Raw genomic sequence first — 23,685 nt, forward strand, 5'->3', positions numbered from 1 at the left:
AGGAAATGTTGAAACCCACCTTTTTCTGATAAGCTATCAAGCTGAGTTATCACAGGCCTTCCACCCACTCTCAAGTACAAGGCAGCCCACATGCCCTGAAGGTCAGATCCAATGACCATCTCCATCTCCTCCCTTCAGACTCTTCCACAGTGCCCTCTGCTGCTCCTGATCTAAAATAAACTCTCCTATAACCTCAAGCTTATCTCTGAACATACCCTTCACCTCCTTACCTTAAAGGAAATCTGTAAATCCCCTAAGGACATGATGTCTGATGACACCATCCCCAGAAAGGCTTCAGAGACAGAAGGCAGGTAGGTGTCCTTTATGTCACTTCACAACCAATTTCTCCTTCCTCCTTTCAAAAACAAAGCCCCATGGAGTACAGTCATTTCTCATTATTTGCTATGGCTTATGTTTTATAAAATGTCCACGGAAACCGAATTAGTGATTCCTGAACCATTGCTTCTAGAAGAATCATAGAAATAGGTTCCTGTGAGTCTCTGTGTTCACAGCATTTTTATTTCAAACATTTTCAAATTAAGAAAATAAAACAGATGCACAAAACAGCAAAATAGGCACAGTTAATTGAGAGTCAAATTAATGAACCAGAAAGCTGAGTTGAAATAGTTACTCAAAATATGATTCCATGAGCCTCGCACAGTGGCACACGCCTGTAATCCCAGCAGCTCAGGAGGCTGAGGCAGGAGGATCAAAAGTTCAAAGCCAGCCTCAGCAACAGTGAGGTTCTAAGCAATTCAGTAAGGCCCTATCTCTAAATAAAATACAAAATAGGGCTGGGGATGTGGCTCAGTGGTCGAGTGCCCCTGAGTTCAATCCCCAGTACCACTGCCACCTACCCCCCCCCCCCCAAAAAAAGTGATTCCATGAGCAGACAAATGAAAAATATGAAAGAATAGAAAAAAGATATAGAAGGTAAATACAGAAGTTCTAATACTTTTAATTACTCTAGAATTAATATACATTTAATATACTCTATTTTAATTATTTTTAATACTTTTCCATTTTAAGATTTCCCAGAAATCAATCACAGGAAAAAAAATAAGGAGAATAATAAGGAAACATCTTTAAAATAAAAGAAAATTTGCACCTTTAAAATGTCAAGGGCATATTGAGAAATGATTGTGAATAATGAGAAACTATGAAAATTAGAAATATCACAGAGAAACTTCAGAATTTCAGATATAAAATGCAAACTAAGCTCTTCTAGAGAAAAATAGGTTACCTATAATGTAAGTCATTTTGTTGGGAAGAAATGCATGCTAGTGACCCTAAGCCTTCAAAGTAGTAAGTCTTCCAAGTTCTAAGGGAAAGTAATGCCAAACCTCAAGTTACAAGCAGCTTCTAATGACCTGAACCTCTTGGCACTTTGATTCTCTTCCACTTATGTGTGAGCTGGATTTAGTGGCTCACTTCAAGCAGACAAAATACTGTAGAAGCAGTAGAATGTCACTTCCCAGACTCGATAATTCAAAGACTTTGTCTTCTATGGTGGAGAGACACTCTTTTCCTCTGCTGCCCCCTCCCTCTCAGGAAGCCAGATTCCAGTCCATGAGATGTCCTATGGAAAGGCCTATGCAGAAGGGAGGGAAGGGAGGTGGTAGCCAAGAGCCTGCATGGGACCAAATCTTACCAATAACCACTTAAGTAGGTTTGGCACTGGGTCCTTCCCTTAGAGACATTTTTAGACTGACCACAGATAAAACTGTGGCTTTGCCACAACCACTTCAGTAGCTTTAAGTCAAAGATAAGCTGTGAAATTGCACTCAGATTCCTAACTTACAGAAATTGTGAAAAAATAAGTATCTTTTGTTTTACAGTAAGTAGAATGGTAATTTGTAAGAATCCATAAAGCATTTAAGAGTGGGAGCAAAATAAAAACATTTTAGAAAGAAGAATTCAAAACGTTAATCACCCACGGATGTTTCTGAAAGAATTATTGAGGATGTGTACCAGCCAAATGAAAAACCACACCAAGAATTTTTTAAGCAAAAAAATATACAAGTAATTCCAAACAGCTGCTGAAAATACAGTTGTGAAACCAAAGGCAACTTATATAGCATAATATAACAATAAAAAATAATTAGAGTTTAAATTCTAGTATTTTCTAGGAAAAAATATACAGGGGGTGGGGGTAAGAAAAGTACAAAGGCACCAAGAATTCTGTCCTCCTTGTGAGAGATTAAATAACTTCATAGATTATCTATATTTGTAAAACAATCTTTTAAATGCTTGTTAAAAAAATGGAAAGGCAACCATTAAAAGAGAAAGCAGATATAATGTGTTGAACATTACAAGGGGTAAAGATAGAGAAAAACCTATCATTATAGCTAAAGAGGAAAGAAGGCAAAAATACAAGAATTTTTTTTAAAAAAATATATAAATAGGTATTAGGAATTCATGATATAGTTATCGTATGTGATTATGTTAAAAGACCCTATTATTCAAAGGCAGTAGTTCTTGCACTGGGTTTTAAAATTAGCTACATGTTATTTATGAAAGAAACACCAAAATAACATGAAAGAAAAAAATTTTCATGAGTGTGAAATGTTTATAGGCAAAGTTATAACTACCAAAAAACAATAGGAAAATTTTTTATTTTTATTTTTTTAAAGAGAGAGAGAGAGAGAGAGAGAGAGAGAGAGAGAGAGAGAGAGAGAATTTTTTAATATTTATTTTTTAGTTTTCGGCAGACACAACATCTTTGTTTGTGGTGCTGAGGATCGAACCTGGGCCGCACGCATGCCAGGAGAGCGCGCTACCGCTTGAGCCACATCCCCAGCCCAGTAGGAAAAATTTTTTAAAAGGTGGTGGAATGGAGGGGAAAGTAGTGGTAAAATCAAAACATACATGGTCTATTTGAGGTTTAAAAAAATCATTATACCAAGTTTAAAATTATCTAAAATATAAAGGTTTGTTTCCCATTGAAAAATAAGATATATAATTAAACATCATGTGTCTCACAACATTGCATTGACATATGTAAAATAAAATGTGTTGGAAACACAGAAATAACAAATTCTCAAAATGGAGGGAGACTTAAATCAACCTTAATCGCTTCTACTAGTTTGGTTTTCTTGTCCACAAAATAGAGATTATGCTCTTTTCTAAATTTTTTTTATATCTACTGAAATTGACCATGTGTCAGTCCAAAAAGGAAATAAATCCCCAAACTAAAAGCTACATTTTTTCATTGTGACATAAGAATATTCAAAACTATCAAAATTGAACATAAAAGATCTATACAATTAAAAACTGAAATTTTTACATAAGTTATTTTAAAGGTGAAATCAATATAGGAATTACAGACTATGGTAGAATAATGAAAATACGTCAACCTATAGGCTAAAATCTGTGAGTGCCCCTTAAATGATATTCAGAGTAAACTGCATAGACTTAAATGTATTTACTAAAAATTAAGGAAGATTAACAACAAATTAATTATGCAACTAACAAACATAAAATATGACAACTAAATAAATTCTAAGAAATAACTAGCAAGGATAAAAGTAGAAACTGATCACATTCAATGTTGACGAGGGTATGAGGAAATTAGGACTCTCTACTCTCAGTGGTAATATTAACTGTTAAGGTGTTTGGCAAGAGCCACAGAAAAATCAATTAAAATTTCAAATGTGTATATATTTATACTTTTTGGAAACCACCCTTCATTAATTATCACTCTTTTCCCCATAGACATCACAGAAGGCCACTTGCTCCAGCACTGTTTTATTGCAACATTTAGGAAATGTATTAATGTTCTTTAATAAGGGTCTGGCTAAATAAATTGCTATGTTCATGTACAAAGTATTTTGTAGTGGTTAAAATGGAAGATGGTTCTCTGAATGGTCTGACAGAGAATAAGTAATTTTTTATTACATATATAAGAGTATACAACAAAATAATATTTGTAATAGTATGCCATTTTAAATGTTTTAAGTTACATGTGTATGTTCAACATTGATAAGCATTTTATGTGAATATATGGAAAGGTATATAGCAAAATTAAAATAGCTTTTCCTGTGATATAGGAAATTAGGGAATTTGAGTAAGTGAACACTTTTAAAACCAACAACGCTCCATTTTTATAACTAAATAATTGCTTTGCCTTAACAAAAATCCTAGGCTCCTGTCCTGATTCTTAACATGTACTTTTCAGTGACTCATAAATATCCTGAGTCTTGAGTTTCTCATAGGAGGAGTAGAGCTGCCCCTATGCACCTAGCTGAGTCATTGGAGAGAGCAAATGGTAACATCCTTTAAAAATCTGCAGATGCACTGTACAAACATCCAAGATCCAAGAAAAAAGAGATATGAAATGTATTCCCAAAAAATGGAAAATAGCATTGCATGATTTTCTTCATTCCACTTCTCATAGATGGAGACAATAATTCGTCTGACAACTGAGTTTCAAAAAAGTTGTCCCATAAAAGAGGCTGAAGAAGGTGAAATCCCAGGAAGGAAGCTGATGGAGACTAAGGGTCAGTCTTGGGGAGGACAAAGAGAAGGAAATGGCGTGATTTCACTCTTAACAAAAAGTCAGTCAACCTGCTAAGAGCTAGTCTCTCTTTAGTAAGGACACTGTTCTAAGAATGGGAACTGTCACCCACCCACCTTTGCAAGAGTCTGTCCTTATGCAAAAGATTTGAATCTTAAAATGTCAAGGTAAAAATCCAAATTCCAATTCATTGGTCACTTTGATCTTTGTTGGTGAGAAGAAGTTCATTTTGTGTGTGTGTGTGTGTGTGTTAATGCTCGAGAAAAAGAAGTGAGTTGTATGGAGATTACTGTTTATGTGCAAATTTTCATTGAAATTTATACAGACTGTGGAACCAACCCAGATGCCCTTCAATAGATGAATGGATAAAAAAAATGTGGCATTTATACACCATGGAGTATTACGCAGCACTAAAAAATGACAAAAACATAGAATTTGCAGGGAAATGGATGGCACTAGAGCAGATTATGCTTAGTGAAGCTAGCCAATCCCTAAAAAACAAATACCAAATGTCTTCTTTGATATAATGAGAGCAACTAAGAACAGAGCAGGGAGGAAGAGCAGGAAGAAAAGATTAACATTAAACAGATACATGAGGTGGGATGGAAAGGGAGAGAAAAGGGAAATTGCATGGTAATGGAGGGAGACCCTCATTGTTATACAAAATTACATATAAGAGGTTGTGAGGGGAATGGGAAAATAAACAAGGAGAGATATGAATTACAGTGGATGGGGTAGAGAGAGAAGATGGGAGGGGAGGGAGGGGGGATGGTAGAGGATAGGAAAGGTAGCAGAATACAACAGTTACTAATAGGGCATTATGTAAAAATGTGGATGTGTAACCGATGTGATTCTGCAATCTGTATTTGGGGTAAAATTGGGAGTTCATAACCAAAAAAAAAAAAAAAAAAAAAAAAGAAATTTATACCTTAGAGAACTCTTTCATGAGTATCTGGCTAGCCCCCAGGGATAAATACGTACATAAGATTAATGTTCTGAGAAAGAGTAAGCAATTTTAAATTACATGTCTTGATTAAAACATTTTTAAATGACCTTGTTGTTATACTTGGCTTTGGGACATTAAACTTTCAGCAGGAGAGAGAGAGAGTAATATTTAATAGATTGCAAGCCCATGAGGCAAAAAGTATGATTACGTTCCATTTTCTGTACCACCTCTAGGCCAGTGGTGCTAAATAAATGTTAAAGTATTGTAAAACTTGACCTAAAAGAAAAGCCTATGAAAAAGAGAATATATCCTCTTATAATCTTCACACTAGCATTTACAAGACTTCTGGTGGTCAGTTCAAGTATTTGAATAGAATGGAAAGCCTCATTGAGGACAAGACGGACTCCAGTTCTTGGGCCATGTTTTTAAATCTGCAAATATGTGGGCTCTGTCTCTATTGTGCCCCTAATGGATCTCCTATGCCCTGCATTGTGTTTGGCACACAACAGGTAATCAATACACATTTGTTAAATGAGTACATAAAGAATTTCAAGGAAATGCATATTTTGTCTTCTTCTAATGAATGATATGCATTTTTTTCCTTTTTCTCATGAATAATGAGACTCACAGTATGGATTTATCTTCATTAAAAATAAGGGTTTCTTAAGCCTTTGATTAAAAATAAAAACTACTTGTTTTTTTTATTTGGTGGTGGTAGGGTTGTACCAGGGATTTAACTCAGGAGCAATCAATCACTGAGACACAGCCCAGCTTTTTTTTTTTTTTTCTTTTTTTGTATTTTAGTTAGAAACAGGGTCTCACTGAGTTGCTTAGCACTTCACTGTTGCTGAGGCTAACTTTGAACCCCCAATCCTCTTGCTTCAGCTTCCTGAGCTGCTGGGATTATAAGAGTGCCTGGCAAAAATAAAAGCTATTCGAATGTTAGAAGGGACAAGGACTGATTTGAGGGAAGAGCTACATAGAAACAGGTAACTGGTTCTTTTCTCATTACTGATGATGCCCTGAGGTATTAAAGGGAAGCCATAATTAACTAGCACTAACTCCTGCAAGCAAAGGTTTTCAGGGATTAGATGCTGGCAAGGCAGGTCAAAGAAAATTGGGACATCTAAGAGAAGGAGAATGCAAGTTACAAGAGAGGTGGGAAAGGTCCCAGCACGGGCTCTGTCACAGAGCTGAGCTTGTCTGGAGTGGGATTTAATCAGTATTTGCTTGTGTTTTGTGAAACCTTCAGGTAGCTTCAACCTACTACACTATCTGTTCATCAAGACATCCTTGACTCTCTCTTTCTTTGTACTTAATCATTCGTCATATTTTAAATATCATCTTTTATGTTTGAGAGAGGGCATAGACATGATTTCTATCATCATAAAACTCCTGATCTAGCCTTCAATTTACCACCTACCTTAAGTCCTCATTCATGATTTCAGTATACTCACAGTTGTACTCTCTTATTTTGATAGTCCTGGATCTAATCCATCATTCTCACAACAGCAGAGTTTTCTTTCTTTTCCGTCAATTACATACATAATATGTAAAGCTAATAATTTCATAGTCTAGGTATTTATACTTTAGGAAACATTGCTAGATACCTATCCATTACACAACCTACACATTTTAAGCCCTGGTTAGTCAGATTTCTGTCACTCACAGCCAATCACAAACTTGAACACAGACTTTTCCTCCCAACCACTCCTTCTGCTTCACTCCTGCAGTGGCCCCTTCTTCTATTAAAGCTCATCTACTCATTATCACCAAAATGGGCCATGAACTATGAGTCTTTGATTATTTCTCTCCTCATGTTGGATGTAACTCTTTCCTCTTTCTTTCTAGTTATCTGACTTCTACCCTCTTATCTAAGGGAAAGGTTGCAGGGTAGAAAGAACATGAGCTTTTCCACCAGCCAAGCCTACATTTGAATCCCAGTTTTACCACTAAACAACATAACCTTAGGTCTTAACCTCAGGATGTGGCTTTGAACAGGGATCAGCACATTGCAATGTTTGGGCTGAATCCAGCCCATAATATGTTTTTGTAAATAAAGTTTTATTGGAACACACACACCCATTTGTTTCCATATATCGCTTATGATTATTGTTGTCATCATTAGACACATTTTCAGTGTTGAATAGTTATGACAGAGGCTCTATGACCTGCAAAGTCCACAGCATTGGTCTTGAGTTCAGAATATCAAAGAAGGGCAGGCACATTAGGAGCACATCATAGGATCAGCATGTAGTAGAATACTCCATGACTAGCAATGGTGAGGCCATGCATGGAAGGGACATGTGGCAGGGGAAGTACTATCCATAACACTGGTAGACTGGCAGCTGGCAGGTCTTGCAGAAAGTCATTGTAGATGTGGAGTCAGGTTCGCAGCTTATAAGTCAGTGCCCTGGGAATAAGATCCTGCCTTTGGGCAAATAAAAAACTGAGCTCACAAGAAACTAATGGGTGAAACAGGGCAAACATGACAAGGGAAAGCCTTGACATTTAGGGGGGGAAGTTCTTTCAACTCATTAGAAAGTATACGTGGTGTAAAACCAAGTAAGCCAACAGGCAGCTTCTCCACAGAGTGGATGAATAACAACAAAAACGTGGGGGGTACTTTACTAAAATTTAAAACTGGACATTCAAAGCAGACCATGGACACAAGAGGTTGGATACAATAAGAAAAATTCCCCAGTGGTACAACCACTGCTGCTGCCATGCTAGAAGCCAGTGAGTCCCTCCATGAGCATAGTGAGGGATAGGGAATTAAAGGAACCCACATTATTGGGAGGGCTGAGGTGTGACTGGGAATGGAATGTTTAGAGATCAAGGACATTGCCCAACAAACCTGAAAGATGCATTGTACAATATGCATATGAGGGGAAAGAAGCCACCAGCTCTCCAGCAGCCTGCAGAGGACAAAGGAAGAAACCATTCTGCACCTGTGGCATGGGGGCTGGCAGCTGAGGAAAGCAATGCCTGGCAAACCTGAGTTTGACCAGAGACATAGGCCCAGTAAACATACACTGCATGACATAGAGTGTGCTTAAGTGACCAGGGGAAAATCAAATGTTGACAGAAGTTTACACAGGAGATAATTGGTCACAGAAACCCAGCCAGCTGTACCCCATTCCCTTCAATCTGACTGCTTGCAGGAATGGCTGGTAGAGACACATCTGGCCGGGAACTCACAAAGGTGGGGGCAGGAGAGATTGTTTGGAGATTGAACCTGAGACCAGGAAACATGGGATCTGCAGTTGACACAGGGGACTAAGAATTGGTTCTCCAACCACATGAGTGGAGTCCAGAGGAGCCCTAGAGTAAAGTCTTCCTGCATGGACCAGCAAGTACTGAGCACTGGAGGTGCGCTGATTTAAAATCTCCACCAATTGGCATTCAGCCTAAACCCTTTTCCCAGAAATTCTGCCTACAGGATTATCTTCCTCACTCCAGCAATTCAGGGGTGGAGCATCACGCTCCACGAGACCCCACCTAAAACTGCTGAGAAGATAAACTGAAAATATTTTGAACTCCAATAGAAAGAATTCTTTAACCTTTCATCAGGATTTTTTTTTTCCTTTTTGCTCTTTTTTATTCTTTTTCTCTGTTTAATTGTGACCTTGATGGTACATGGACATTTATATATTTTCATATTTTTTCTCATTTTTAAAGCCAGTTATTTTTCATGGATTAGTTTTCTATGAACTAGGATGATTGATTAGTATATTTTAGTTCTGTCTTTTATTCTTTTATTTTTGTTGTTAATTTTTAAATGTTTACTTTATATATATTTTTCCTACCTGTTTCACTTGATTCTCTCTTTTCTTCCACTAACAGCCAATCTCATTGTTCTGTCTTTATTCTTCTTTTAACCATTTACTTCTGTCTTTTCTCCTTTCCCCTCATAATCATCACATCCTATATCACTTCTTTTCTCTCCCTGTCCACCATTAGAAACTGTAAACCGTTTTGCCAACTTGCTATTTTTACTGTAGGCAATAACTGATCATATCATTTCTGATTATTGTGACAATTAACATTATGGACATCATGGTAGGAAATATTTGGTTTAATGCTAAATATTGTTTGCTCTGGTTACTTGTTACTATTTGTCTCTCCCTAAACAGTGAGTTACTAAAAACTTTCAGGGACACGATTAGTCCTTGGAACGGAAAATCTAGTGCCTCACATCCACATTATTAGATGGGTAGACACACAAACAACATGAAAAAGCAAGGGAACAAATCACCCCAAACAAACCAAGATACTCCAATAACAGAATCCTTCGACACTAAAATGGAAGAAATGTCAGAGAAGGCGTTTAGAATGTACATGGTTTAACTTGTCTGCAAAGTAAAAGATGGCATGAGGAATGAAATCAGAGAGAAAATACAGGAAGTGAAAGATCAATTCAATACAGAGGCAGAGATTCTGAAAAAAAAAAAAAAACCAAGCAGAAATCCTCAAAAGAAAGAGTCAATAAACCAAATTAAAAATTCAATAGAACACATCACCAACAGTCTGGACCACTTGGAAGACAGAATCACAGTCAATGAAGACAAAATACAAAATCTCGAAAATAGAGTTGACCATGCAGAGAAGAAAGGAAGTTATGAACAGAACTTCTAAGAATTATGAGATTACATGAAAAGACCAAATTTAAGATATATTGGGATAGATGAAAGCACAGAGATACAAACCAAAGGAATTCACAATCTTTTCAATAAAATAATGTCAGAAAATTTCCCAAATATAAAGAATGAAATGAAAAATCAAATACAAGAGGCTTACAGGACCCCAATTGCACAGATTACAACAGACCCACATCAAGGTACATTATAATGAAAATGCCTAGCATACAGAATAAAGATAGAATTTTAAAGACTATGAGAAAAAAACTCAGATTACTTATGGGGGAAACCAATACAGATCTCAGCTGATTTCTCAACCCAGACCCTCAAAGCTAGGAGGTCCTGGAATAATATATTCCAAGCTCTAAGGGGGAAAAATGGATGCTAAACAAAAATCCTATATCCAGCAAAATCTAGCTTCAGATTTGAAGATGAAATAAAAAACCTTCCATGGTAAACAAAATTTAGAAGAATTCACAACTCAAAAGCCTGCACTAAAGAATATTCTCAATAAAATATTCCATGAAGATGAAATTTTTAAAAAAGTAAAAATCAACAAAGGGAGTAATTATACTAAAGGGATAGCCAATCAAAGGAGAAGCAAATTCAAATTAAAACAAGAAATAAAACAAAATATCTAGGAATACAAATCATATCTCAATAATAACTTTAAACATTAATGTTCTAAATTCAATAATCAAAAGACATAGACTGTCAGATTAGATTAAAGAACAATACCCCAAAATATGCTGCCTCCACAAGACTTACCTCAAAGGCAAAGACATCACAGACTGAAGGTAAAAGTATGGGAAAAAACATATAACTCACATGGATCACATAAAAGAAGCAGGGTTTCCATCCTTATATCAGATAAAGTGGACTTCAATCCAAAATTAATCAGAAGGGACTCAGAAGGTCATTTTATACTGCTTAAGGTAATTATACATCAATAAGACATAACAATCATAAATATTTATGCTCCAAACAACGGAGCATATCCATACATCAAGCAAACCCATCTCAATTTCAAGAATCAAATAGACCACAGCACAATAATATCAGGTGATATTAACACACCTCTCTCACTACTGCATAGATCATCCAAACAAAAACTAAACAAAGAAAATATAAAACTCATTAATACAATCAATAATTTAGACTTAACAGAAATATGTAGAATATTTTACCCATTGATGAGTGATTATACTTTCTTCACAGCAGTACATGGATACTTCTCTAAAATAGACCATATCTAATGCCACAAAGCAACTCTTAGTAAATATAAAAAAATGGAGACAGTACTCTGCATTCTATCAGATCATAATGGAATGAAATTAGAAATCAACAATAAAACAAAAAATTAGAAGCTGCTAAAACACCTGGAGACTGAATAATATGCTATCGAATGATGAATGGATAGCAGACGAAATCTGGGAGGGAATAAAAAATACTTAGAGTAAATAAAAACACTGATACAACATATCAAAATCACACCACAAAGGTAGTGCTAAGACAAAAGTTCATTGCATTGAGTTCATTCATTAAAAGAATAGAGAGTCAATGAACATATGACCTACCATTATATCTCAAAGCCCTAGAAAAAGAAGAACAGATCAACACCAAAAGCAGTAGGAGACAGGAAATAATTAAAATTGGAGCTGAAATCAATGAAATTCAAACAAAAGAAACTATTCAAAAAATTCACACAAACAGTTGTTTTCTTGAATAAATAAATAAAATTGATAAATTCTTAGCCATGCTAACAAAGAGAAAAAGAGAAAACTCAAATTACTAAAATTCATGATGAAAAAGGAAATATTATTATGGACACTACTGAAATACAGGAGATAATCGGAAACTATTTGAAAACTTAATACTCAAATAAAATAGAAAATCTTGAAGACATAAACAACTTTCTGTCTAGAATGACCCACACAAACTGAATCAGGAGGACATACACAATTTAAATAGATCAATTTCAAACAATGAAATTGAAGACATCATTAAACGCCTACAAATCAAGAAAAACCCAGGACCAGACAGATTCTCAGCCAAGTTCTACAAGTACTTCAAAGAAGAATTAACACCAATACTCCTCAAATTACTCCATGAAATAGAAAAAGAGGGAACCCATCTAAACTCATCCTATGAGGCATATATCACCCTGATACCAAAACCAGACAGATATATCAAGGAAAGAAAACTTCAGACCAATATCCCTGATGAAAACAGATGCAAAATTTCTCAATAAAATTCTGGCAAACCACATACAAAAACATATTTAAAAGATAGTGTACCATGATCAAGTTGGTTCATCTCAGGGATGCAAAGTTGGTTCAAGAGATAGAAATCAATAAACATGATTCATCACATCAAGACTTAGAGACAAAAATCAAATGATCATCTCAATAGATACAAAAAATCTGACAAAATACATACCTCTCCATGTTCAAAACACTAGAAAAACTAGGGATACTAGCAATATAACTCAACATTGTTAAATCTATATAAGCTAAACCCAAGGTCAAAAGCATTTTAAATGGAGAAATATTGAAAGCATTTCCACTAAGAACTGGAACAAGACAGGGATGCCCTCTCTCGCCACTTTTATTCAACATCATCCTTGAAACACTAGCCAGAGCAATTAGAAAGAAAAATAAATAAATAAAGGGACACAAATAGGAAAAGAAGAACTCAAACTATCACTATTTTCCAACAACATGATTCTACATTTAGAAGAACCAAAAAATTCCACCAGAAAACGTCTTGAACTAGTAAACGAATTCAGCAAAGTAGCAGGACATAAAATTAACATCTATAAACCAAATGTGTTCCTAAAACTCAGTGATGAATCCAATGCAAGAGAAATTAGGAAAACTATCCCATCCATAATAGCCTCAAAAGAAAAAAGAATATTTGAGAATCAATCTAACAAAAGAGGTGAAAAGACCTCTACAATGAAAACTACAGAACACTAAAGAAAGAAATTGAAGAAGACTTTAGAAGATGGAAAGATCTCCCATGCTCTTGCATAGCAGAATTAACATTGTCAAAATGGCCATACTACCAAAAACTTATGTAGATTTAATAAAATTCCTTGAAATTACAATGACATTCTTCATAGAAATAGAATAAGCAGTCATGAAATCCATTTGGAAAAATAATAGACCCAGAATAGCCAAAGAAATCCTTAGTAAGAAAAGTGAAACAGGAGGCATCACAATACCAGATCTTAAGTTATACTACAGAGCCACAGTAATAAAAACGGCATGGTATTAACACCAAAACAGACATGTAGACCAATAGTATAGAATAGAAGACACAGAGTCAAACCCACATAAATACAATTATCTCATACTAGACAAAGGCACCAACAATACACATTGGAGAAAAGATAGCCTCTTAAACAAATGGTGCTGGAAAAACTGGAAATCCATAGGCAGCAAAACAAAATTATACCCATATCTCTCCACCTGCACAAAAATTAACTCAAAATAGATCAAGGACTTAGGCACTAGAACAGAGCTCTATGCCTCACAGAAGAAAAAGTAGGCCCCAATCTTCATAATGTTGGCTTTGGACCTGACTTCCTTAACAAGCACCAGAAGTAACACCAAGAATCAAGAAATGGAATGAAAACAATGTAAAAAGCTTCTTTTCAGCAAAGGAAACAATCAATAATGTGAAGAGAGATCCTACAGAATGGGAGAAAAATCTTTGCCACCTACACAGCAGATAGATCATTAATCTCCAGAATATATAAAGAACTCAAAAAACTTAACATCAAACAAAAACCCATAAATAACCCAATCAATAAATGGAAAAGGAACTCAACAGACACTTCACAGAAGAAGAAATTCAATTGGTCAACAAATATGTGAAATAATATTTAACATCCCTAGCAATTAGAGAAATGCAAATGAAGAGTATACTGAGATCTCATTTCAGTCAGAATGGCAATTATCAATACAAGCAACAATAAATGTTGGTGAGGATGTGGGAAAAAAAGGTACGCTTATACATTGCTGGTGGGACTGCTAATTGGTGCAACCATCTGGAAAGCAGCATGGAAATTCCTCAGAAAACTTAGATTAGAACCACCATTTGACCCAGTTATTCAACTTCTCTATTTATATCAAAAGGACTTAAAATCAGCACACTACAGTGAGACAGACACATCAATGTTTATAGCAGCTCAATTTACAATAGCTAAACTACAGAACCAACCCAGGTGCCCTTCAACAGATGAACGGATAAAGAAATCGTGGTATGTATACATAATGGAATATTACTCAGCCATAAAGAGGAATGAAATTATGGCATTTGCTAGTATATGGATGGAACTGGAGAATATCATACTAAGTGATATAAGCCAATGCCAAAGAACCAAATGCTGAATGTTTTCTCTGATTTGCGCACACTAATTCAGAATAAGGGAGGGGGCAGGGAAGAATATTGGCACTTTGGATTAGATAGGAGTGAAGGAAGGGGAGGAGGAATGGGGGTAGAAATGATAGTAGAATGAATTGAACATTATTACCCTACATGTATATATGATTACATGACCTATGTAACTTTACATTATGTACCAGAACAATGAGAATTTATATTCCATTTATGTATGATGTGTCAAAATGCATTCTGCATTCTAGTATTATGTATAACAGATTAGAACAACAACATGATATTGACTTGGCTTCTAAGTTTACAAGAATCTTCCTTTGTTTTCCCTTCCAAAAAAACTGATGTGACAATAAATTTTAAAAGAAAATCAAATCAAATAAAGTGGTGTTTCTTGGCCAAAATTTAAAATTTTTCTATAACCTGAAGAGTGAAATTTCCTAATATAAAGATATTTGCTTATTTAGGGAAAAAACTACATACTATACATGGGGAAAATTATTATACATTTTAAGAGAAACTATACACTATGAAGATATTTACATATTTGAGATGCCAGAAAAATAAATTCTTTACCAGAGAGCAGGTTCTGGTGAAATACCTCCTGAAATTGTTTCACTGAACTGTAACCTCAGAATATGATCCACCAAAGAGAGTAAGTTATGGTCAACTATATTTGGGAAATATTTAATATCCATTCTCCCCCTTGAAGAATCAACCATGTGTATTAACATATTCAAGTTCTGAAATGAAAATCTTACATTCTTGATTTAATTCAGCATTTTCTCAAACTTATTTCACTTAAAGGACCCTATTAATAAACCAGTATCACTAAATGCAAGGGTTATGGAGGTGTTTTCAAATAAAATACACCAACAACATAATCTTAAATTCAATTCATGTTTTTTTTTTAAATTGTGTTCTTATTTACAGTATATCAGGTTGATGAGCAAGCTAGTATGGCTTCAGCTCTGCCACTATCTGCTAGCACACTTAATAAATTTCAACCTACACTCAAACAAATACATTTTTATACAAACTGTTTCTTGTTCATTTTTATCTTTCCCTTTTCATTTTTTATAAAGTAACCAGTGCAAATGAAATAATCAGATCTTGCTCAAAGCTTTCTTCATACGCTAAAAATAGTACCATTTCAAAAACAGAAAAGCCACTACCTGTTGGCAAGCTCATTTGCAACTGATGTAGGAAAATGTGAGCTTAAAAGTCAAGTGTACCAACATGTAGGACCTCTGGGTAAGGTAAAGAAGGAGCTCAGACAGACATAGCCAATACTTCCTGGATATCAGGACAGTCCCCAGTGAAAAGGCCTACCTTGGGCAAGTATTAAAAGTCACCAAATCCCAGAGAAACAGGGAGGTGAAGAGGGCCCCAATGCAATGATGACAGGCACAGATCACAAAACAACAGAGTGCTTCCAAGAAGCAGCTGAATCGGGTATATAACGCATCTCAGCCATTACTACAGCGACCCTCCATGTTGGAAGGTTCCAAGTATTCAGTGCTGGGAAACCTAGTTTAGGAATACATTTGCCCTTTCAGATTAGTTCATGCTTATGTTTCATCCTAAAACTGATCCACTCCCTGGCATCTGAAACTTGCTCTGTTATGCCTATCTTCTGAAATGGCCTCCATGCCTTCTGAGCCACAGAACCCTGTGGCCACCTGCCTTAGCCTCTGCATCTGCCCTAAAATTACCTTTGCATTTCCAAATAGAAATTCTCCAAAAGTCCCAGATTGGTCAGCTCATCTGGGGTACACAAAATTCACATTTTCTTGGTCTTATCATCTTCCCACTTTAACCAGGATTTCCCTACAAGTTATCCATCAGGATAAGAATTAAGGAGTAATTAGTAAACACATTTGCTCTAGTACTGCTCACAGAGCTTTAAGTAGACCTGACTTCCTTTAACTTTCATTTACTCTTATCCTAGTGGCTCTTCCTAAGTCTTCAGGGAGCCCTTCACCTTGTTCTGAATGGTTCCCTCAAATAACATGCACACAATACACCCCACTTACCCTTGCACCAGATTCTTGTGGTAACATTTATTGTTTAAAATCCACTATTTATGCCAAGGCACCAATAAGGGTGTTTCAAAGCTGTCTGTTCTCTCAGATAAATCAGTTTTATTGCAAAAGCCTCTAACACACAAACAATTTTACCTGCTTATGTTGGGTGAGTCTCTACACTAAAGACTTTTTTTTTTTTTTTTAGTTTTAGAAAACTTTTTCAGTGCATTACCTTGATGATATTGTATATTTCTCCTTCTTTTCTCCAAATCTGGGCACTATTTATGATTAGTGTGATTATGTATCCTGACTTATCCCAGTCTTTTGCTTATGCCTGTTGTCCTGGATTAACTATTAATGTCCCATATTCAAAGCTGCTGTGTTTAGGTGACAAATTACATACTCACCTTATCTACAGACCAACCATGTGTATCTTATTCTCTCTTCCTCCAAAGTCCCTCAGTCAAATAGGCTCATGCTAAAGTACTTCTGCATTTTACACTTCCTGTTGTGAGCATACTCAGAATACAAAAGTGGGTCCCAGTTACATTAATTTCACATTAAAATTACCATTTCCTACTTACACCCCAATGTTAATTCCTTCAATTTATTCAGCTGTGTATATTCTCAATGCAAATAATTTCTATAAATGGTAAAAGAATATGGGGCCAGGAATGTAGTTCAGTGGTGGACTTACCTAGTACATACAAGGCTCTGGGTTTGATCCCCAGCACTGAAAAAATTAATAAATAAAAAATAATAATGGTTCCACATAGTAATATTTAACCAGCCAATCAATGTTTTATCTGTCTCATTCAAGCTTCCAGAGTATAATCATGTAAGTAAACAGTACAAATTCTAGAAATAATATTTAAATAATTCATCTTCTTGTGAAGTTTTCTCAAACCTTCATTGCACCCCTTTATTCATCACAGATACACTCCCAAAATTATCATTAAGAGGCAATGGTGATCTAATAGTGCACAGGAATATATGACTTTGGTGGCTATGTTCACTTTCAGATTAACCATGAAGTAAACTACCAGTGCAAAACTAACCTTGAAAATGTCCTGGAAATATCATGTAAGATAAAATACAACTATGAGGATTTTAGGGAGAGACTTGCATTAGCCAAAGATTCTCAATCTGGACATATTCTGGGCCAGATAATACTCTGATGTCAGGGGCTACCCTGTGTATTGACAGATATTTACAGCATCCCTGGCCTCTGAACAATAGATGCCAATGGCAACCCCCACTCCCTCAACTCCACCCCTAAGTTTAGGAGCCAAAAATAGATGCCACTATTGCTATCATCTCCTGGGAGGAAAAATTATTCCTGGTAGAGAACTTCTGAGATAGCAGTTACACTCAGAATCAGATTTGTTCCCTAATATCTCCTTAGGAAGGGTTAATATATTCCACATTAATTGATGTTTGTTGAGAGCACCTACTATGTGCAAGATACTTTTCTAATACTATGAAAGATGGAGAAAAACAAACTGAAAATATGGTTTCTGTCATCAAAACTTTTAAGAGATAAGAGATGTTGAAGAAACTGACTTCATTGTTATTCTACGTGTATTTATTTTATACTCTTTGAGAAACTGAGTAATGTATTTACCAAATATCTAAGCATATCTATTGGAGGAGTATGTTAGCAAATAGTCTAAATAAAATGATTTGAATAAAACAGAGAGCTAATATGTATTATTCAGGTCACAAATGTTTAATGAATTAATGAAGAAATCCATATACTCTACTAAAAGGGAGGCTTCAAAGGTGGTTCAGAGGAGATGGGTTTTCTTCTTGACTGAAATGTATGACAGAAAAAAGTGTTGGTCTTTTTCTAGGGATCAAGAAAGGACTTACAGAAAAGCTTATACTTTAGTTTGGAATTTATGATATTTTTCTTCAGCGTGGGATATTAAGCTTTCACAAGTTGGAAACTCTGACACAGAGCCCGAGGATAAGTAGGTGGATTGGCTGTAATCTGGTCTTTGAGCTAAAGGCCAGAGATGTATTTTACTGGGTACAAGAGGGGCAATGTATCTGTAGGAAGAGAATTGGCCTACAGGGCAAAAGACCCTGGTTCTAAAGTTAGATCTGACACTAATCTGTGGTCTTCCAGTTGTTTTTAAGACCATGAAGCCTAAATATGCTTTCTTGGTACAAAATGAGAATTACATCTTCTCCATCTACCTCAAATGAAATACTGTAAATAAAAATATGACCTGAAATTGTTACATAAATAGTCAGTCTCCCATATCTGCAAGTTCTGTATCCCTGGATTTAACCATGGATAGAAAATATTCAGAAAAAAATTCATCTATATTGACCATGTACAGGCGTTCCTTTTTATTATTCTCCAAATAATTCAGTATAACAACTATTTATATTTTTTAAAATTTTTTTAATTATGGAACCCTTCGAGAATGTGCATGTCATCCTTGTTCAAGGGCCATACTAATCTTCTCTGTATTGTTCCAATTTTAGTATATGTGCTGCCAAAGCAAGCACTCAGTATCTAATAACTCTTTACATGGTTCTTACATTGCATTAGATATTATAAGTAATCTAAAAATGATTTATTAGATATTGTAATCTAAACATGATTTAAAGTGTGTGGGAGGCTGTATATCGGTTATAAGGATGATTCACTTTGTTTTTTTTCTTACCGTTGTGTTGTTGCTAACTGGAGAATTACCTCATTGCCTATTTGTGCACAAACGAGGGTTCCATTTCATATAAAGAGTGGAGCACCTTGATATCCATGGGAGGAAGGGGTTCCAGAACAATCTCCTAGGAATACCAAGGGATGACATTATAAACTGTTAATTATAAAATGGAATGATGGTACTGAATGTTCTCTAGGGTTGCTTCCAGGTTAAAAAAAAAAAATATATATATATATATATATATGTATATATATATATATATATATATACATATATATATATAATTTTACCATAAAGTTTTTTCAAGTCTCCAAGATTTATGAAAGTGGATTTATGTGCATATATGAAAGAACAATACTAGATATTAGTCTAATAAGATTCACTTGTCAACTTCCCCAAGCAGCTATACTGAGATCTAAATAAATCAAATGATTGGTATTTTTAAAAGGAACTACAAATGAATGGTCAGGTCAGTCATAAGACCTGGGAAAAATTAGTAGCTGTGTTTCAACATTTAGGAAGAAAATATTTCCATAAAAAATTTTTTTTTAAATATTGCTTAGTGGTCAATAGACCTTTATTTTATTTATTTGTATGCAGTGCTAAGAATTGAACCTAGTGCCTCACACATGCTAGGCAAGTGCTCTACCACTGAGCCACAAACCCAGCCCTCCATAAAAACTTTTTGTCCCGTAATTTCTCAGTGTCAATTGATAGTAAAGAATCATAACTCAGATCCTGATACCTTGAGTGCTACAGAGTACATGTCAGTTGTGTTTTCATACAATGGAGAAACCCTACTGGATTTGACTGCTGAGATCTGACTAACCAACATTTCTTGGCTAAGAACGAAGGAACCACTACCCCTTGACATAAGCAGAAAGCCATAAGTAGGAATACATAAGTAGGATGCTCATTAGAGCAAGATGGTCAACATGCATTTAGCTTTGCATTCTCAGGAAAGCTACTAATACCAGTGAAAACATTACCATCTTCTGTGTAGTGTTTTATTGTACCATGACATTCTTAGTGTTCATTATCATTTTTAATAAGAGACTGAATTCATTTGGTGGAGCCTCTTTATCCAAAGCAGATTCTCACCTTTGTGATTTTCTCTTTCAGTTTTTCCTGAGGGAAGCCATCTCCTCAAACAAAAACATCAGAAACCTGTAGAATGTTGATAGGAAACTTTGAAAATGATTCCTAAGGCTGAATTTAATCTCAGTCAAAATTGGGTTCACAATTCCATCTGTTCTTCAGGATTCATGAGAAGCAGAGGTGCCAGTTAGATTGAAAATTCTTGTGTGAGAAAAATCTCTTAGAACCTAGACTTTGTAGCCTGTCAGCAAACATAAGGTTTAGATATTTTGTGAAAGTATTTTCCCAAAATAGCCTACAGTAGCTTGAAAATATATGAGAAAGAAGACAGGATTCTGTCAGGAAGACTGATCACGGAAAACAAGGCTGTATACAAGTATCTTGGCTTGGCAACCTTATACCCATGCTTAATTCCCTCTTGCTCATGCAAAAATTGTTTTCTCTCCTTTCTAATGCAAGAGCTCAATGGGATACATCTATATTTAGTACTCCCTTTGTCTTCATGGGAATCTGTAATCTCTTCGTACTTGGCAAGGGTGATTCACTTTGTTTTTTTCTTACTGTTGTTGTTGCTAACTGAGAATTACCTCATTGCCTACTTGTGCACAAATGGGGGCTCCATTCTACTTTGCATCTTCATTAGATAAGAAAGATGCTAGTAAGGAAAATTCTGAAACCACTGCATTTTAACTCAGAAGGTTTAACCAGAGATTCTTCTTGGTGAAACACCATGCTTTGGTTATTTTTTACAGTTTCTTAAATAAATCTGAGCAATTAAAAAAGAAACTAAGCTGATACTTATTTAGAATACAATCACTGGGTGAATATTTGAAGAGTGACTTTACAGATGGATGAAAAACATCACCACCAAACATTTTATTGATCTTTCCATTTGCCAAGAAATTGTGTGCTAGGGGGAATGCCGCAGTCTGGCTGGGCACACAATCACGAGCCACCACACAGCTTGTAGATTCAAACAGCAACTCTTTATTCCCGAACTCACACCAGCCGTCTACAATCACGTTCTGGGGAAATCCACGTTCTCTGCCCAAATCCACCTCCACTGGGCTTCTATCTCCAAAATATACTGTCTGAATCCCGTGAGAACTCAAGGGGAACTAGGCAGCAGGATACGCCCTATTCCCAGCAGGACTAATCTTAAACCTTAAACCTGGAACCTAAACTGGGAACGCCCTAAACACGATTATCTTAAAACCAGGAACACCCTAATCTGCCTTGGTCCTTGAGCAAGGTCACCTACATTCAATGTCACTGCAACATGTCAGCAACATGGGGTACGCTGGCAAGGAAATTGTCATACCTACTTGGCTAATGGCTCCCAGCATCTCCCCCCTTCTGATTAATTAAACAACAAGCAATGTGGCTTAAGGACCGTGCCTGGTAGGTTGTCCAATTCAACATATGGTTCTTACCCGTCATGGGAAAAACTGACCTTTAGGCGTCAGCCTCCTGTCTTAGGTTGATACCACTGCAATTGAATCATACCCGTCACTGACTACCGGTCCAGCATACAGCCATACTTGTGGATAGGTCTATGCACCAGTGGGGGGGTGAGGTTCTTTGCCTCACCTCTGTTGGCCCCCAAATTTGGCCTTGGTGCCAGTGGGGGAGTGAGGTTAATGTGGCTTAAGGACCGTGCCTGGTAGGTTGTCCAATTCAACATATGGTTCTTACCCGTCATCGGAAAACTGACCTTTAGGCGTCAGCCTCCTGTCTTAGGTTGATACCACTGCAATTGGATCATACCCGTCACTGACTACCGGTCCAGCATAAGCCATTGGCCCCCAAATTTTAGACCATCAGTAGCAGAAGGGAGGATACAGAAATGCCACGACACCAAGCCAATTGACGGCTCCTTGGGAAAAATTGCATCACTGGTGACACCATCAGCAAAGATATGCCAGCACTACCACAACTAACATGGGGTGCGCTGGCAAGGAAATAAAAATTGCATCATTGGTTAATGGTTAATCACTGTCGCAGATGTAAGAATGGCCAAGATGGAGTTCTGGATATCGGCTGTTATGGATTTGAGTCAAATCATCTTCTTTTCGATCTGTAGAAATTGTTTTAGTTAATCTCTCTGGAATCCAAATCGGCTGCTGTTCTCCCTGTAGAAACACAAACAAAACCCCGACTCCAGACAATCACTGGGTCAGGACCTTTCCATTGTCCTGTTAGAATATCTTTCCAAAGTACCTTAGGCTTATGTACATTTTTTGGATACATATGTCTTTCCACAGCACTAAGCCCTTATGAATCCAAATTTAAAAAGTTTAGAGTAAAAAGGGTTATTTTAAGTTTATCTTTGGGGCATATATACCCCTTAAAGATCATCTTCTAGTTTTCCTTTAAGGTTAGTACATTCACCCTTAGTTGCTTTTTTTTCCTCCTAGTTTTTTTTTTTTCCTTCCTATTTTGTGGGTTTAAAATTCTTGTCTTCCTACATTTTTTTATCTTTCTACATCTTCTTTATCTTTTTTCTTTTTAACTTTCTATACTTCTGTCTTTAAAGTTTTTCACTTTAAATTTTTAATCTTCTTTATCTAAATATCTTTTATCCTATTATCTTCCCATTTTTTTAAAGTAATGCCTTTAAGATTAACTAGGCTTCGAATGATGCAATAAAGCAATCTTTTTTCCGCCATGAAGGTATCTCGACCACCTTCAATTTAACCTTTTAAAGCCTTTTAATTATCATCTATACTGTACTTTTAAATGTACTTTTTCACCACCTACAACTTCACTCTTTTAAACGAGGCTTAGATTCTGTTTAAATCGCTTTAATGTTAGTTTACATGGCTGCCTTTCAACCAAAGGCTTTTTTTTTTTAACTCCATTGAGAAGCTTTGTCTCAATCTGCCATGTACAAATATCTTTTTCTTCTTTCTTCCTTTCTCAAGCTTTTAAATTAAGTCTAGTTTCCTCAAATTCTTTTTAAATGGCATTTTACAACTTTTTACTTTACCACACAGATTATATCATCTAGAATCATTTCTTTTTCCTTTAACCTTTTATATTAAAATATATTCCCACATCTTGAATCTTTTTATATCTCTTTTTTAACTGTTAACCCTTTTTATAAATTTACATTCTGAAACAACTCTTATAAAATTTCTGATTTAGACAAATTACTCCACTTTAATAAGATGAAAGACTTTCATGTTTTTTATGATACTATAATACTATAATTGAAACCCAACTGAAACTTCTTATACTCTTTGTATATAAATTACACATGATAGAATCTTAACTCTTAGTAACCTTGTTTTAGCAAAGACACAGACCAAAGCAATATTAAACCTTTTTCCATTTACCAATTTATGAAAACACACATAATGTTTAAATATATTACCTT

At 35.7% G+C, this 23,685-nt stretch overlaps 1 non-coding gene across 1 annotated transcript; it reads right to left on the reverse strand.

Moving 5' to 3' along the window:
• Positions 1 to 18,943: 18,943 nt before the first annotated feature.
• LOC124104861 (U6 spliceosomal RNA) lies at positions 18,944 to 19,050 on the reverse strand. Its single transcript, XR_006855546.1, has one exon. It is a non-coding gene; the product is annotated as a U6 spliceosomal RNA (small nuclear RNA).
• Positions 19,051 to 23,685: the final 4,635 nt, after the last annotated feature.

The sequence above is a fragment of the Marmota monax genome, unplaced genomic scaffold (assembly GCF_021218885.2).
Source record: "Marmota monax isolate L192 unplaced genomic scaffold, Marmota_monax_Labrador192_F-V1.1 WCK01_AAM20220418_F8-fsc00001, whole genome shotgun sequence".
NCBI classification, from domain to species: domain Eukaryota; kingdom Metazoa; phylum Chordata; class Mammalia; order Rodentia; family Sciuridae; genus Marmota; species Marmota monax.